Here is a 15,675-nt window from a genome sequence, read left to right on the forward strand (position 1 = left end):
CTCTAACTGCCTTGCTCTTTCTACATTTTCCATCTTCATCTCTGTCCTTTATACCCACATTTTTTGGGGTAGTGTACATGGGTTTGGAGAAATCCACACTATGTCACCCAGCATCCTTTAGACCAGTAATCCATACAGGAGGGCTAGGAGTTCAGGCTGGGAGAGCTGGTATTTGATATTGGTTTTCAGCAAATTTACACAGTTCTTATGGGGATGGAATTTTTCTCCTCATGTGTACCATCTTCTGTCTGCTTGAATAATGAGTCATAGAGAAACGAAAACTTCTTTAACTGAAAGTTTCAGCAAGAAAAAAATGTTAGGCCTTTGGTGTTAGTATTATGCAAAATAAGATAGCATTTAAGAAGTCTCTGCTTCAATGTTGTATTGACTATGCCCCTCACTTGAGTCAGGGATTGGGGACTTACTGAGATACACCATCTGGCAAAATACGGAAGGCCAGTCTTGTGCCAACTGAAAAAGCTGCATCAGTTCCAACTCTTGTGTACTTTGCACATTATTGGATGCCTTGCAAAACGTTTATCACTTTTTAATTAGGAAGGACTAAGGGATTTTAGTACCCCAAAGAAAATGTCAGCAGCCCAAAGACAGAAAAATTATCCAGTGGAGCATGAGGGGCAGTAAGTGTTCCACTCTGAGCTTGCGCAGGAAACAAGGACGGTTTCATACTAGGATCTTTGTTGGGGGACATGTATGTCCTTGATCTATCTGAGTGGACCTGGGGATCTGGTCTTCCTATTATTCTGACACTTTCCCCAGCTTGTTTCTCCTGCAGCATGGCCAGGCCTTGAAAGCACATGCCAGGAGATCAACTCTGTCCTGCTTCTTGGCCTATCATGTAAACTGTGGCCTGTCATGTTCATTAAAATGAAAATTTGTCGAATGGAATTTGCCCGACTGGCAGAATAGTTTAAATGTCAGATGTTGTTAGGCCAGGATATAAATATTATGTTTCTATTGTTAATTAATTGCAGCGCCTCAGTACCAGTGATCCAAAATCCAATTTAGACTGCAATAGGCCTGTGAATAAGGGCCAGAGATAGTGAATGCAGAGGGAGAAAACGTATTCAGAGTTTCCATTGTATCTGTCAATGTCCTCTTAGAAAAATAGCAAATTTTGGTGGGTCACTATAGTTCAAGAGGGGCAAAACAAGACAGAATTAAGACTCATTGTCTTCTGAAACCTATCAAATATTACTTACTGTTGCACCCATTCCCCTGCTAGCCCTGAATCTGTCCTAGCATCAGAATTCCCGAAAGATGCCTCTCTGTCCCCTTTCTGTGACTCCCCCCGCCTCATCGTTTCCACCTCTGAGTCTGTTGTTATGTTCCCAGCTCATTTCAGACTTGCAGGACTGAGGTATCTCAACCTGTAATCCTGTTCAATTCTCTGCAGTGTTCATTTTCCTCTCTTCCATTTACTATCAGTCCTTCCTTTCTTTTTCTTTTTGTCCTTTGTTTTGGTCCCCAGGCTCAACAGCCTGTCTGTCAAGTCTGCCACTGTTTGTTAAGATCATTTTGCTTCCAAATTGAGCTGGTGGCTGAATATCACTCAGAATATCGCTGCTAGAACTGTCTGCATTAGAAAGAGGAGCGGAAATCTTGCCACTGGGGCCCAGACCTCAAAACTGACTGTAGTTGCAAAGCCGTGAGCCAGCAGGCGTTTGTGACCGCCATTCTCAACCAATATTTTGTTGAATACTTGCTGTGAGCATGGCATCTTATCCAGCCACCTCTCTGGGTTCCAAAGGCAAGTGGGTGTGCCAGGCGGAAGAGGACTAATTAAGACTTTCGAAGGCAGGACTAATGTGGTTCAGTGGTCAGGGACCCTCATTTGATTCCTGGCATCCTGGTCCCTGCCAACCTCATTCTGCCCCTGTGATTATGCCAGCTGAGAAGTGGGGAAGGGAAGATGAACTTTGGTCTGCTCTGAGTTTCCCTGTCCAGCAGTGTCTGTCAGATTAAAAATGAGAGGGAAGGAGGCCAGAGAATTTTCCAGATGGAGAGTTCAGAGGAGGGCACAACCAGACTCCCTCTCGGCAGTGATGTAGCTGGGCCACTCACGCATTGGGCCAGGAGCCAGAGGAGCACAGGCTGCTGCCTGATGCTGCAGTGGAGTGGAGTTCGGGGCTGGCAGAACAGACACCCTTGGCTTAGGGTGGAGGCAGATTCAGACCAGGCACATGCAGGCCACATGGTATAGGCAGAGCATTTACCCCGAGAGCTGGCAGTGTGTTTGGAGGTGGGGCCCTTCATTCTGGACTCTGAGTCCCCTGAGTCACACAGACAACTGGAGAAACTAAATGGGGAATTGGTGTTCTCCAACCTCTCTGTTTCTTTCTTTAGAAGGAATCAGCTGTGTAAGAAAGGTGACCTTAGATAGACTGGAGGCAGCAGTAACAGCAGTAGCCCTACATCCTTGGATGGACTCGCATGTGGACAGCAGTTCCAAGCAGCAGGGATTTGGTGAGGACACAGTGCACTGACACTCACTCGCCACACCTCTTGGTAGCACAATTTTGTAACTAGATTTCATGTTCATTGAAGAGAATCCAGTATGGATACTCCAGGAATAGGGTTTTGCTCAAATGAGAACTGTTTTTTAGACTAAGGTGATCTGAGGTCTATGAAATGGCGGCATGTTAACGAATGAGGCTAAACACTGAATATCTGGTTTAACCTTACTTAAAAATTGATTATTTTAATGTTGTGTCCGTACAACCTCAGTTTCTCTCTGAGATGAACCTCTTTTTCTCAAATTCAGGTTATTAGAGTTTGGGGAGGGTTTGTGCTATTGGGAGCAGAGCTATTTGACTTGAAATGTCATCTCATTCTAAGAAAACATACTAGGGCAACGTTAGGGCATCCCTGTGCAAATGTCACATTGTCAGAGTGTCTCCTCCTAGGATTAGACTAGCCACGGTACTTCCAGCCCTGTCTTGTGGTCAGACAAAGCCACCGACTCCCTGCACAGCCAGGGCGCCAACCTGGCTGGGGTCATGCTCCCCAAGATTTCATGGAATTTGATTTGTTTCTAACTCTTTGAATAAGATGCTAATTATTGGTTGATTGGTATTCTGCTCCTCAGATGTCACCTAATGATTTTCCAAGGCTTATGCTACTTGGCAAATTTATTTTTCCAATGCCTGGCAAATATTACAGCATTGAACAGGTGTGGTGAGGATGAGTTGTGTTATATTTGTGTGTGTGTGTGTGTGTCTCAGGCCACAGAAGTGTAGACTTCTGTAAAGAGATATCTTTTCATCTTAAAAAAGCCTAGAGTACAAATTAAGAAAATGAGAAAAAAAGAATGAAAATAAAAAACTAATCTCAACTAAAGACTTTTCAATCAGTTTTCAGTTTTAATAGTAACACAAACATAATATTCCTTTAAGCAAATTTCCTTAAGTGTATGTTTTGTACTAGACACTGTCCTAGAGGATGTAGATTCAACAAGGAACAAGAAAGGTGTGGTCTGAATCACCTGCATACGTAAGGTTATTTTATAGACATTCAATGCTTTTGTTTAAAATAAAAATGAGACACTGGAAAAAAAAAAAGATGCGACAAAGGTGTATCTTTGTCACACTTAGGGTCTCGTGGAAAGAATTTCACTTACGTTTTGACAGTACTGATCAGTTATCCATGTGAAAAACAAAACTAAGGAATATTCTGATCTCCCCCTTTTGAATATAATAGTTTCACAAATTCTGAAAATACTCTATAAGAAATACATAGAAATTGAAATAAAACTTCTGGGAATATATCTGAGAAGTGTCAGGTTTGGGGAATCTTTTCTGCTGTTTCTTGTGAGGGTTTAAATCAGTATGCAGATTCTCAAATAATACCATATGTTTAAAATATTCATTTATCATCAGGTAGTTTAACCAACGCTAAGTTTTCCAACTGCTTGGTTCTCCCTGACATGTGGAAAAAGGTTTAAGAATCTTCTCTTAGTTGAAAGTTGGCTATCATTTGAAAGAATGTTGCAATCATTTCTCTGCAGTAACAGCTCACTGAACTGGTAGCATGAGAACAGAAATGAGGGCTGAATGTATTCATTGTCTTCATTCTTGTGTCTTGTCTTCATTCCTGAGTGAACAGACTTCTTTCTTAGGTACGTATGTAATTGTTAAAGACTTAAAGGTCAATAACCAATCGCTTAATGTGGCAGTCAAGTCAGGTGAGGGCTGCACAATGCAGCAGTGGAGGCAAATCTCTCAGTTTCAGGCAGTGTTGCCTTAAGGAAGGTGCAGTTGGGTGGTTCCTAGAGATGGGTTTTAATTGGGGGAAGATAAATCACAATCAAAGTGTTGCAGGATTTTATAGAGTGAAGCAAGACACTGAGGCTATATGCAGGAAGCAGCGTTTGTTTGTGCAGGCACTGGCTCAGCAGATTAGTATCCAAAGGCTGAGCCCTGAACAAAGTGGGGCAATTTCTTTCGTACTTTTTGTTAACTTTCTATACATTAGGCTTTCTTTGTCTTCCAAATAAGGTAACAAGGAAGGTAGAATGTGATCCAGTTGGATATTCTTCTTTTCATGGCCTCTGGGCCCCTTTAGAGTTACAAGGGCTACATAGTAATAGAGGTACGCAGGAAACATGCAAGAGGAGTTGCGGAGTAAGCAGGCACATATAGATAACAACTGGACCCAGCTTCATTTCTCTCCGGGTGGAGCCACAGCCCCTGGGTCCTAAAGCTCCCAGAGTTCCCACCACATTAGGAGGTTTTTATATTTAAGAAAGATGTTTGTTTAAATTCAGACCAGTTTTTACCTGGAGGTTGGATAATGGAGTGAGGGGCTTGGGGTTGATAGAGATTTTCTGGGCAGCTACTCTCTGGAAAACTACCAAGATAAATCAGCGTGTTATTGGCCTGTACTGCTCTGCCTCCATGATTATGTCTTTTGGGAGCAGCTGAAGCCTAAACCTCCTTGGATTCATTTAAATCTAATCTATGTATTGCAGGAGGTCATATGAAGGTTACAGAGTCCACCTGCTCTAGAACAAAATGAGGATAAGTTAGATGTGAGGGAAATGGGAAAAGGTAAAATGCATTGTAGCCACAGGTGAAAATGTTTTCATGGCTGGTAGAAGTTTAGGTCCTTGGATTTTTGGGGTCAAGGCAAACACGGGAAAGAGAGGACTAGTTTGAGTGGCTATTCTTGACTTTTGTCCAGAGATGAGTACTTTGGGCACTAGAGCGAGAGTTTTCTGATCCTGACCTGCTCCTGCTTCAGATATCTAGCATACATATATGGACAAATGTTTGGTACCAGAGATATACACAAAGACTGTGGGATCCTCTTGTGCACTTGACTCTTGAACATGGAGGGGGTCAGGGGCACCAAGCAGTCGAATATTTGTGTATAACTTATCATCAGCCTTTTGTATGTGTGTCCATATCCGAGTTTCTGTGGATTCAATAACCACGGATAGTGTAGTACATATTTATTGAAAAAAAAATCCTTGTATAAGTGGACCAGTACAGTTCAAACATCATTGTTCAAGGGTCAGCTGCATTTGTTTATTCAGCAAGTATTGACAGAATGACTATTTAATGCTAGTATAGAATCTGGGGCTCAAAATACCTGGGCAGGGTGAGGTTGGTTTGAACAATAAAAGCCATAGGTTTTAAAGAGTTTAGACATTCATTAAGGTCATAAAACATAAACACAGGAGAAAGTAATAGTTTTTTTTTTTAAACCACCATCACCTCTTCTTTTTATTTATTTATTTATTTGGTTGCGCTGGGTCTCAGTTGCAGCATGCAGACTCCTTAGTTGCAGCATGCAAACTCTTAGTTGTGGCATGTGGGACCTAGTTCCCTGACCAGGGATCAAACCCGGACCCCCTGCATTGGGAGCGTGGAGTCTAATGCACTGTGCCATCAGGGAAGTCCCCGAAAGTAATAATTTGAGATAATAGCATGGATTGTCACAAGGCTTTATATGATTAAGGTGAGAATAAAGCTCGGTTTTAAGACCAGTCCCACCACCTGTCCCTTTACCCTTCTGGGAATGAACCTTCAGTACTGGCTACCCTTTCTCACTTTTCTGCTTTCAGCCTTTTAGTCTCAACTGGATCTTCTCATCACCTTGACACATGCTCAGGTTTTTTCTGTTTACAAACTGTGCGAAGAAACCCTCTTTCAGCCCTTTGTCCTCTAGTTGCTACTCTTTCCTCTCCTTCACACCCAAACATGTCTAATATGGTCCTTATTTACTGTCTTCATTTTAATGATTTCCACTTACTTCTTAACCGACTCCAAGCTGAATTCCGTCTCAGTCCACAAACCAGTTCTCGTTCAGTTCCTCAATGACATTCACATTATAAAGGGGGCAGGGCGGGTGTGAAGCCGTTAGTGCGGGACTGTTAGCAGGAGACCATTAGTGCGAGACCCTCAGCGCAGCAGCTAGAGGTCCCACTCCGTCAGCGTGGCAGTTGTCCTCAGGGCAGAGAGTGTGGTGAGAGGCGGTGGCGGCCTTGTCCCCCGGGCCCTCCAGAACCCCGCCTCAGGGCTGACGGGTGAGCTGGGGACAGGCTGAGGACTGTGTCCTTACAGCCCCAGAGCCCTCACCACGGCCATCCACTGGCCAGGCCTAGGCCTTGAAGCAGCAGCAAACCTCTCTCCCGTCCCCACCTCTGTGACCTAATGGCAGCGGCAGTCTCCATGGGTCACAGACCATGGAGGCCTCAGCAACTGGAGTCTATGGACACTGCCCTGAAGGTAACAGCTTCTACCCAGCCACCATGTTGTGACGAGGCTCAGTCCCCACGTAGAGGCCACATGCAGGTATTTGAGCTGATAGCCCCAGCTACAATCTCGGCCAACCGTCAGCAACTGGCAGACATTTGAGGGCATGAATCTTCAGATGATTCCAGGCCCCAACTTTCAAGTCTTCCAGCTGAGGCCCCAGGCACTGTAGCATACAAAACCATCAGCTCACTATGCCCTGCAGAATTCTTATACCATAGAAACCATAAGAGGTAATAAATAATTATTATGAAGTCCTTAATTCTTAGGTAGATTGCTAGGTAGCAATATGTAGCCAATGCAAATGCCTATTTTATTTTTATTTATTTTTTAAACTTCTAAACTCTTTCAAAGTGGCTGCTCCATTTTATTTTATTTTATTTATTTTATTTATTTATTTGTTTATTTATTTATTTTTATTTATTTATTTGGCTGTGTTGGGTTTTCGTTGCTGTGAGCAGACTTTCTATAGTTGTGGTGAGTGGGGACTACTCTGTTGCAGTATATGGGCTTCTCATTGTGGTGGCTTCTCTTGTTGCTGAGCACAGGCTTTAGCCACACAGGCTTCAGTGGTTGCAGCATGCGGGCTCAGTAGTTGTGGCTCGCAGGGTTTAGAGTGCAGGCTCAGTAGCTGTGGCTCAAGGGCTTAGTTGCTCCGTGGCATGTGGACAAGGATTCCTGGACAAGGAATCGAACCCATGTCCCCTGCATTGGCAGATGGATTCTTAACTACCATGCCTCCAGGGAAGTCCTGCCTATTTTATTACTAACTTGTATTTTGCCTCATATTAACTGATTTCCACCAGCTTTCTTTTCGTTCCTATTTGCTTGGTATATAGTTTTCTGTACTTGTCCCTTCAAAATCTCTTTCTGTTTTAGAGGTGTTTCTTATAAACATCACATAGCAATGTTTAAAAAACTCTGTTTTGACAGTTTGGAGGTTCCTTAAAAAACTATAAATAGAACTACCATATGACCCAGCAATCCCACTGCTGGACATATACCCAGAGAAAACCATAATCCAAGAAGAAACATGTACCATAATGTTCATTGCAGCACTATTTACAATAGCCAGGACATGGAAGCAACCTAAATGCCCATCAACAGATGAATGGATAAAGAAGATGTGGCACATATATACAATGGAATATTACTCAGCCATAAAAAGGAATGAAATAGAGCTATATGTAATGAGGTGGATAGACCTAGAGTCTGTCATACAGAGTGAAGTAAGCCAGAAAGAGAAAAACAAATACCGTATGCTAACTCATATATACGGAATCTAAAAAAAAAAAATCGTACTGATGAACCCAGTGACAGGGCAAGAAAAAGGATACAGTTGCAGAGAATGGACTGGAGGACATGGGGTTGGGGGGGGGTGGGGGGGCGAAGGGGAAGCTGGGTGAAGTGAAAGAGTAGCATAGACATATTTACACTACCAACTATAAAACAGATAGCTAGTGGGAAGTTGCTGTATAACAAAGGGAGATCAACTCGATGATGGGTGATGCCTTAGAGGGCCGGGACAGAGAGGGTGAGAGGGAGTCGTGGGAGAGAGGGGATACGGGGATATATGTATAAATACAGCTGATTGACTTTGGTGTACCTGAAAAGCTGGTACAAGAGTGTAAAGCAATTACATTCCAATAAAGAGCTTAAAAAAAAACAGTCTGCTTTGAAAAAATTTTAACAGATGCATTTGATCCACTTACTCTGATTACTGACATATTTGAATTTATTTTAAAGATTTTCTTTTGTATTGTCTGTTCACTGTGCTTTCCTTTGCTTCTTTCTCCATCCCATTCCTGCGTTCTACAGAGAGAGAATTGGTTGAGTTTTCTATTCTCTAGATTGTTCCCTTCACTGGTTTGGATATTTCTATTCTTTTGGTGATTATGCTTATGTGTTTTAAAACTGTGAAATAGAATATGTATATACAAAATAATTTTTGAAACTGTGTATCTACAGTTGAAAGAAAATAATAAACTTAACATCCAGATACCTCTCCCAAGCCAAGCAACAGAGCATTACCATATTCCAGAACCCTCTTAGAGCATTTCTCCATTGCAATCTCCTCCCTCGCTCTGAAGATAAATATAGCCTGAATTCTGTATAAATCATTCATTCCCTTGCTTTTCTTCATAATTTTTGCCATTTACATGCTGTATTTCAAAACAAGATAGTATTTATTGTTGCCTTTTTGAACATCTTATGTGTGGAATAATATATACTGTCTTCTGTGATTTGCTTCTTTTGTTTTACATCATATGTTTGAGAGGCATACATGTTGATGTGTGTAACTGGTTCATTGCTTTCTCAAAGCTGTATAATATTTCGTTCTAAGAATCTATAAAAATGTGTTTATTCATTGTACTGTTGATAGATGTCTGGTTTTCAGTATTTATTGCCATTCTGTCATTGATGTGCTAAACATTCTTGTGCATATCCCTTTCAGCATATATGAAAAGATGTCTTTGGTTATGTACGTAGAGAAAGCAATGCTAATTATCCTTAAGTTCACCAGTAGCTTTAAAGCATATCTTTAACAACTTAATCGGTATCTCTTCCTCCTAAACAATTCATTCCCCGCTCCTTTATTCCATATGATTGTGGGCAACCACTCATTTCATCTTATTTGCAAACCCTAAAAATTGGCCATTATTGTTATTGTAGGTTTTTTACAAGCAGGGCTTAGTAATTATTATCCAATACCCAATATATGCAGTATGCATTATTTAGTATTGAATTTACGAGATTTACTGTCATACTTGCAAGTTATTAAGTATGACACCATTTGTTAACCATTGCCTTTTGTTCCTCTTTCCTTTCTTCTGGGATCGATTCCTTCATATTCAAGTATATCTTTTAGTGTTCTTTTCAGCAAAAGTAAATGACTGTGAGCAGGAAACAATCTTTTTTTTTCTGAAAAATATCCTTATTTCTCTTATTCTTGAATGATAATTGGTTTAGCATGGCTATAGAATTTTCCTTCAACTTTTTTTCACTTGGAACTTAGGACATGCTGTCTTGCTTTTAATTTTGCTTATGACAAGTTATTTTGCAAGGAGCCTATTTTTTTCTGTCTGGTTGAATTTAAAACTTTCTTTCTATCTCTGGTGTTCTGTGGTTTCTGTCTGTTGTATCTACCTGTAGATTTGTTTTTATTTATCTTGTTGAGGTCTTGGTATGCTTTTTTAAGAAGATTCATGTCTTTCATTGTAGAAAATTAACATGAATTATTTTTTCATTTTGGTCTTCTCCCTTTCTTTTGAGCTATATTTTGTTTAGTATTTCTATGTGTTTGAAGTAGGAAGGGATACAGCTCAGTCTCTATGTTGTCACACCGTAAATCTCTCAGATTTTACAAAATGCAGTAGTATACTATTTTATCTAGTCTTCCCCAAATTATGTTTCCCCCAACTCTGTTGCAATCCACATGACACAGGGGAAGGAGAAATTTTGATGTTGTCCCATGGAGGGGCCTTATCTCCTACGTTAATAGTCCAAGATTTACATCACAGCCCACAAGTCTGGCCTTGTTCTTTGGTGGTCATGCATCAGCGGTAATGGGTTCTATAGTGGGATACGGGGATGTGAAGGGAAATAGCCCAGTAGGGGCTAAAGCAGTTACTTAGGACACTGAAGGAAAAAAAAAAGTAACATGGGAAAACCATGAAGTAGTTAACCATTCCCAACTACTACACCTTAAGAGATGTTAGGACCTAGCCACGAATGAGAGAAATAGGCATATTCCATTTATTTTTGACCATAGAGTGAACATATGAGTAATGTTGGACTACTATAGAATCAGCCCCTTGAAACCTTAAGTTATTACTATTGCTTAGCAACTGTAGTTTACCACATCTCCTATCATGTTGACTTGTGTGTGGTCAACACTTTGCATGTTTTGGTTGCAGGGAGCTTAATGTAACATGCCTAGATTCGATTTGGAATGCCAAATGTGGCTTTCTCTGTTTTGTGAGTTTCTCTCTACTGAGAGAAGGCTACACTCTACCTAGAGAAAAGGGGATTATATGTGTAAGCTTACACACATATACTCATAGGGGCAAGTGGTGAGGTCTGGATTGGGAGGGCTATGTACTTCCTATAAATGGAATAGACTCCTCCAGGTAAAACTCCCAGGGAAATGGAAATAGAGTGTGCAAGAAAGATGGCGCTGAAAGATATAAGAAAATAAAATGCTTGCTCAGATCAAGTGTGCTGCATAATGTTTAATTTGATTTTCATCTCTGCACTTTATAAGCTGTTCCTGTTTTGTTAAAGAGTTCAAACCCCAAAGATTTGACTATAGATCTGGCCAGGTTTGTGTGAGTCAATTCTAGGTAGTCATGTGTGCTGTTTTCAGTTTATGACTGTGTCTTTCATTGACGTGTTGTGCAGGAGGTATGAGGCACAAGTTTTACCAATGGTTTATTTGGCTAGCATCACGAACCATGGCATATGGAAATTCTACTTAGAGACATGGAGAGAAAACGTTTGCTGTTTTACTTGCAGATAACTCAGTGCTTTCGTTTTTATCTCTTTGTAGCTTTGAAGCTCAGCAAAGAAGGGAAATCCATTGAGAACAGTCTGTAAAGGTAAGTGTATTTATTACATGGCCTTGACAAACGTTGCCTTTACAACATTGATTTTTCTTTTATTCAAGATTTAAACACTTGGATTAAAGATATAGCTGACAGGACAGCTTCCTTAACCACCTGCTTGTCCTCCCTCATAGGCAAAAGTGCTGAGCAATAGTTAGCAGAGAGCGGGAGGAAATAAAATGATGTGCTGAGGGTAGCCAAATGCAATTGTATGCTTGCTGACTTTTGCTTTCTTCTTAGTAGTGAAGACGTTCCAAAGGAGCTAAGTTCACTAAGATTAATGCTAGATGGAAAAAGAATGCACTCGTACCACTTCTGGTCAATAGTTAAATAAAACCAGCTGGCCACATAAAGCATTTAAGATAAAATGCAAAGTGGCATTTCAGTTGGGTTGGATGAAATTTATCATGAAAGTCAGTTGTGCCATTGTGTGGAGGAGCTAGTTTTGTAGAAAGGAGAAAGCCAGCCAGTTTGGTGTAGCTAATTTCATTCTGCGCAGTCACTGTGGCCGCTAAGTGAGTTACAGGAAATGAACTTCCAAGTTTGAAGCAATGGGGAAAGCACCTACTCAGCCTCCTGTGAAACATTACAATGGAGTTGCTTTTTAGGTGGAAAAATGTAATTGTTTCCTCTTTCCTAGGTATATTTATAAGCATACCTCTGTACAGCATTGTTCTTTGATTCATTGTTTAATTTCTGTTCTGCATGAAGTATTTTAATTTAAAGAATTCATTCTGGGGAGTTATAGGGCTGCAGTTTCATCCAGAGTCTTTAGTGGCCAGGGTGAAATATGCCATAATTTTACATTTGTTTTCATCATCAATTATGTTTTTGACAATTTTAGGTTTTTTTCCTGTCATTTTTATTACAGCACTCATGACCGTGACCACTTTAGTTAAAGTTGGAAAAGCCATTTTGATTTACTTTATATTTTAAGTTATTCCTAACTTTATGACAGATCTACTTCTGAAGCTGAATTTTTAATGTTTATTTTGAGAGTGAAAAAGAAGTTTACCGGGAAATTGGAGAAAACCCCTTTTGAATAATCAAAACATGAGCTATAAAAATACCATTTGCTTTGGGATGACTAAACTCTGGTGCATGAAAGCTGGTTGGCTTGGAATTTTTCTGTAATGGTTGGCCACTAGTGAAGAAGAAAATATCTTAAAAAGTAGATAATTCTTATTTTCAGCCATATAACTTACAAATCTCTGGACCATTGAGCCACATCTTGGAATAAAGCAGTACTTGATAGCTTTTAGAAATAAATTTTCATAAATTTTTGGAGTTAGTGATGATGTAGCAGTCTTCAGAACCTTGCGATCTTTAGGTACAGTTATGGTGCGCTCATCTTGGAAAGTATTTTCACCGGTACAGTCTATTTCCTCTGCTCTCAGTGAAAACCCTTTGTTATTCTGGTATTCTGGAGTCAGACATGGATTTAGTTCTGGTTTGACTTTTATGAGCTATTGGACCGTGGACAAGTTATTCATCCGCTCTGTGTCTCAGTTTCCTACTTTGTGAAATGGAGTTAGTAATACTATTTTGCTCCTAAGATTGTGGAGATTAAATGAATTATTATGTGTTGGGGACTTAGAACAGGTCCTGGTCCATGAAACATACTCAGTAGATATTAGCTACTGCTGCTCTTGTTAATATTACTGTCCTCCTCCTCCTCATCGGCATTAGCATCCTTAGGAATTTATTCATTAAATATTTTGAGGAGTCTGTTCTTTTTGGAAGTGTCAGGATAATGTTTTGAAAATGAGCACGTTGTTACTAAAGAAGTGCGAATTTTGCTTCAGCTTTAAGAATCAAATGAAAAGATAACTTTCAGGTAATATGAGAAGTGAGGCCTCTGTAAGTAAAAAGTTGTCAGGTTGAAGTTTTGTTGACATCAGGGTAAACACAATCTTTGGCTCTGTGTGGGCAACTACTAATTAATATAGTCTTAAGAAGTGAGTGATCTATTGATAGCTAGTTAGATTGAGGAATTTTTGAAGAAAGCCTTGGTAAATTTAAGGGAACTTCCCCCTCCTTTTTTCCTGTCGTTTTCCCTTTTTAACTGCACGTTATTATCTTTTGAAGTAATTATGCTAGTGGAACTGTACCCGGGGACCCTACTCAGAGCCCTGCACTCAGCCTAAGGATAGGTGCATGACCACAAGCTTGGTTAATGGGTGCTGCTTCTTTGGAATTTGAATCTTGAGCTAAAGGATTCTCCTTTCTCCCAGTGGGCATTCTGCCCTGACAGTACCTGCCATGAGACCACTGTAGCAGTTCCCACTTACTAGCTCCCACATCTGTCTTGGTCACTGATGGTGTCCAACCCTTATTTTCCAGTCTTTCATGGATTTGCTGAGCCTCCAATTTCCTTCCCATAATCCTCCCTTAAATTAGTCAATTGGTTTCTGTTGCTTGCAATCACAGAACCCTAACTGATAGAGTAGTTTACACGTTAGGGAGCTAAATTTGGAATAAGTGGAGTCTGTTTGGAGGTTTACAGTTAAAATACCATTTACTACTTTCCTGCATCATGTATAAGTAGCTGAATGCTTTGCAGTAGATTACATAAGGTGAAGAGTTCTCAGTTATTATTTCAAAAATGGGCTATTTTGTTGGACTCTCCACTACTCTTGTGTTTGGTAAAAAGAAGTCACTTTTGGCTGCTTCTCAAAGCTCTCAAAGGATGTGTGTGTATGTGGGGGTAGAGTTGGAAATGAGAAGAGAAGCAAAGAGGTCATCCTTTCAATTTCTGGGGCCCGGGTCTCTTGTGGCACGGGAATTGTGAAGGGACTGTGATTTTCTTCTTACCCCAGCATCCCAAAACAAAACTCTTTAAATATTTTTATACTTTCACCTGAATTTTTATTCCTCTTTTGAACACTTTTCTTGCCCTACTGAACACCTTCTTTTCTGTGGTGTGTAAAATGTGATTGAAAACTCAATTACTAAGGTCTCTGGCATTGCTTGTGGTTTCCCGAGAATGGAATGGGCAAGTTTGCTCTATTTCCCCTTGTGTCTTGTTTGTTGACTACTTCTCTGGTCTGTGCAGTGCCTGGAACAAAGCTGGTTAATGATTTTTTCACAGGGACATCAATTTGGCACTCCTACTGTGAATAAATATCACGACAGCATTGTATGGTGGAAAGAACCTTAGCTGAAGCGTTAGGAAACAAACATGCCTTCTAGTTTGGGCTCTGCCGCTTGCTAGCTTTATGCCTCTGGGCAAGAAACCCAACTTTTCTTAAGGTCTCAGTTTCCTCACCTGTAAAATAGGATAACCCTTGCCCTATCTACTGCATAGGGCTGTTTTGAAGATGACATAAAGATAATATATTTGAAAGTGCTTAGGAAATTATAAAGTGCTGTGTAATATCAGTGTATTATTGTTGTTATTATACTATCTATATATTAAACATTGAAAAATCGAAGGCTTATTTTATGAGGCTGAATAGGAAAGGAAGGTAAATAAGAAAACAAAAATAGAAGCAAAACTCTGCATAGTGCTTGTGCTGGAATTCTCAATTTGTGCCTCCAGCTCTCATTCTGCTGAAAGGCTCTGTGTCCCAGGAGGTTAACTTCTATTGCCAGCATTCCCTGGGCTCCCTTGCTCTCCGGCTTTCCATTAGGGTAGCCAAAGGAAGGCACTGGGCGAAAATCTGAGAATGCAGGGTTGGAATACCTACCTTCCCCTGCAGCGCTGTGGGTTGGCAGTGGCTGTGTTCCTCTAAGGAAGGCCACCAGGGTTCCTGTTGGGGGCCTCTCTTCTGCAGCTGCAGCTCTTTCCAGTATTTGGTAACTGCTCCTTCCCTTTGCCCCTTTAAGTCTGGGGTGGTAACAGTTTATTTCTGCTAACTCCAGGGTACTGTTGTCTCGTCTTGGTTTCCCTTAACCTTGCCCACGCCCTGCATTAAATTCACCTCAGTTACCCCAGGTGATGGTGCTGCCTCTACCCTGATGTGACCTTGATAGCACAAGGGAACGTCCATCTTTATATTTCTTTCTGTCATTCTCAATTCAACAAATGTCTTTCTAGGACTTACAGTGCACCAGGGACATAGTAAGTGTTATTTACTATGAACTGGACATTTTGGTGGTACAGTTTGAGGGATTATATCAATCAGTTTTTAAAAAGGCAGGTTTGGGTAAATTGAAAAACCTTATGTTAATCCTAGTTTATAAAGACATCCAATGTTATGCTTATACACATTATGATCTATCTTTTAAAATTCATTTTTATTTTTATCAAAGCAACATACCTACATTGTTTGAAAAAAACAGCACTAGAAAGC

The 15,675-nt window shown here is 40.5% G+C and overlaps 1 protein-coding gene across 3 annotated transcripts in view; it reads left to right on the forward strand.

Moving 5' to 3' along the window:
* FHIT (fragile histidine triad diadenosine triphosphatase) overlaps window positions 1-15,675 on the forward strand; it is a 1,404,433-nt gene that overhangs the window by 30,305 nt on the left and 1,358,453 nt on the right. For all 3 annotated transcript variants that reach the window (XM_057705524.1, XM_057705526.1, XM_057705525.1), the window contains exon 2: window positions 11,326-11,374. The gene's annotated coding sequence lies outside the window, so the exon portion shown is untranslated. The remainder of the gene's footprint in view (window positions 1-11,325; window positions 11,375-15,675) is intronic.

The sequence above is a fragment of the Hippopotamus amphibius genome, chromosome 13 (genome assembly GCF_030028045.1).
Source record: "Hippopotamus amphibius kiboko isolate mHipAmp2 chromosome 13, mHipAmp2.hap2, whole genome shotgun sequence".
NCBI classification, from domain to species: Eukaryota; Metazoa; Chordata; class Mammalia; order Artiodactyla; family Hippopotamidae; genus Hippopotamus; species Hippopotamus amphibius.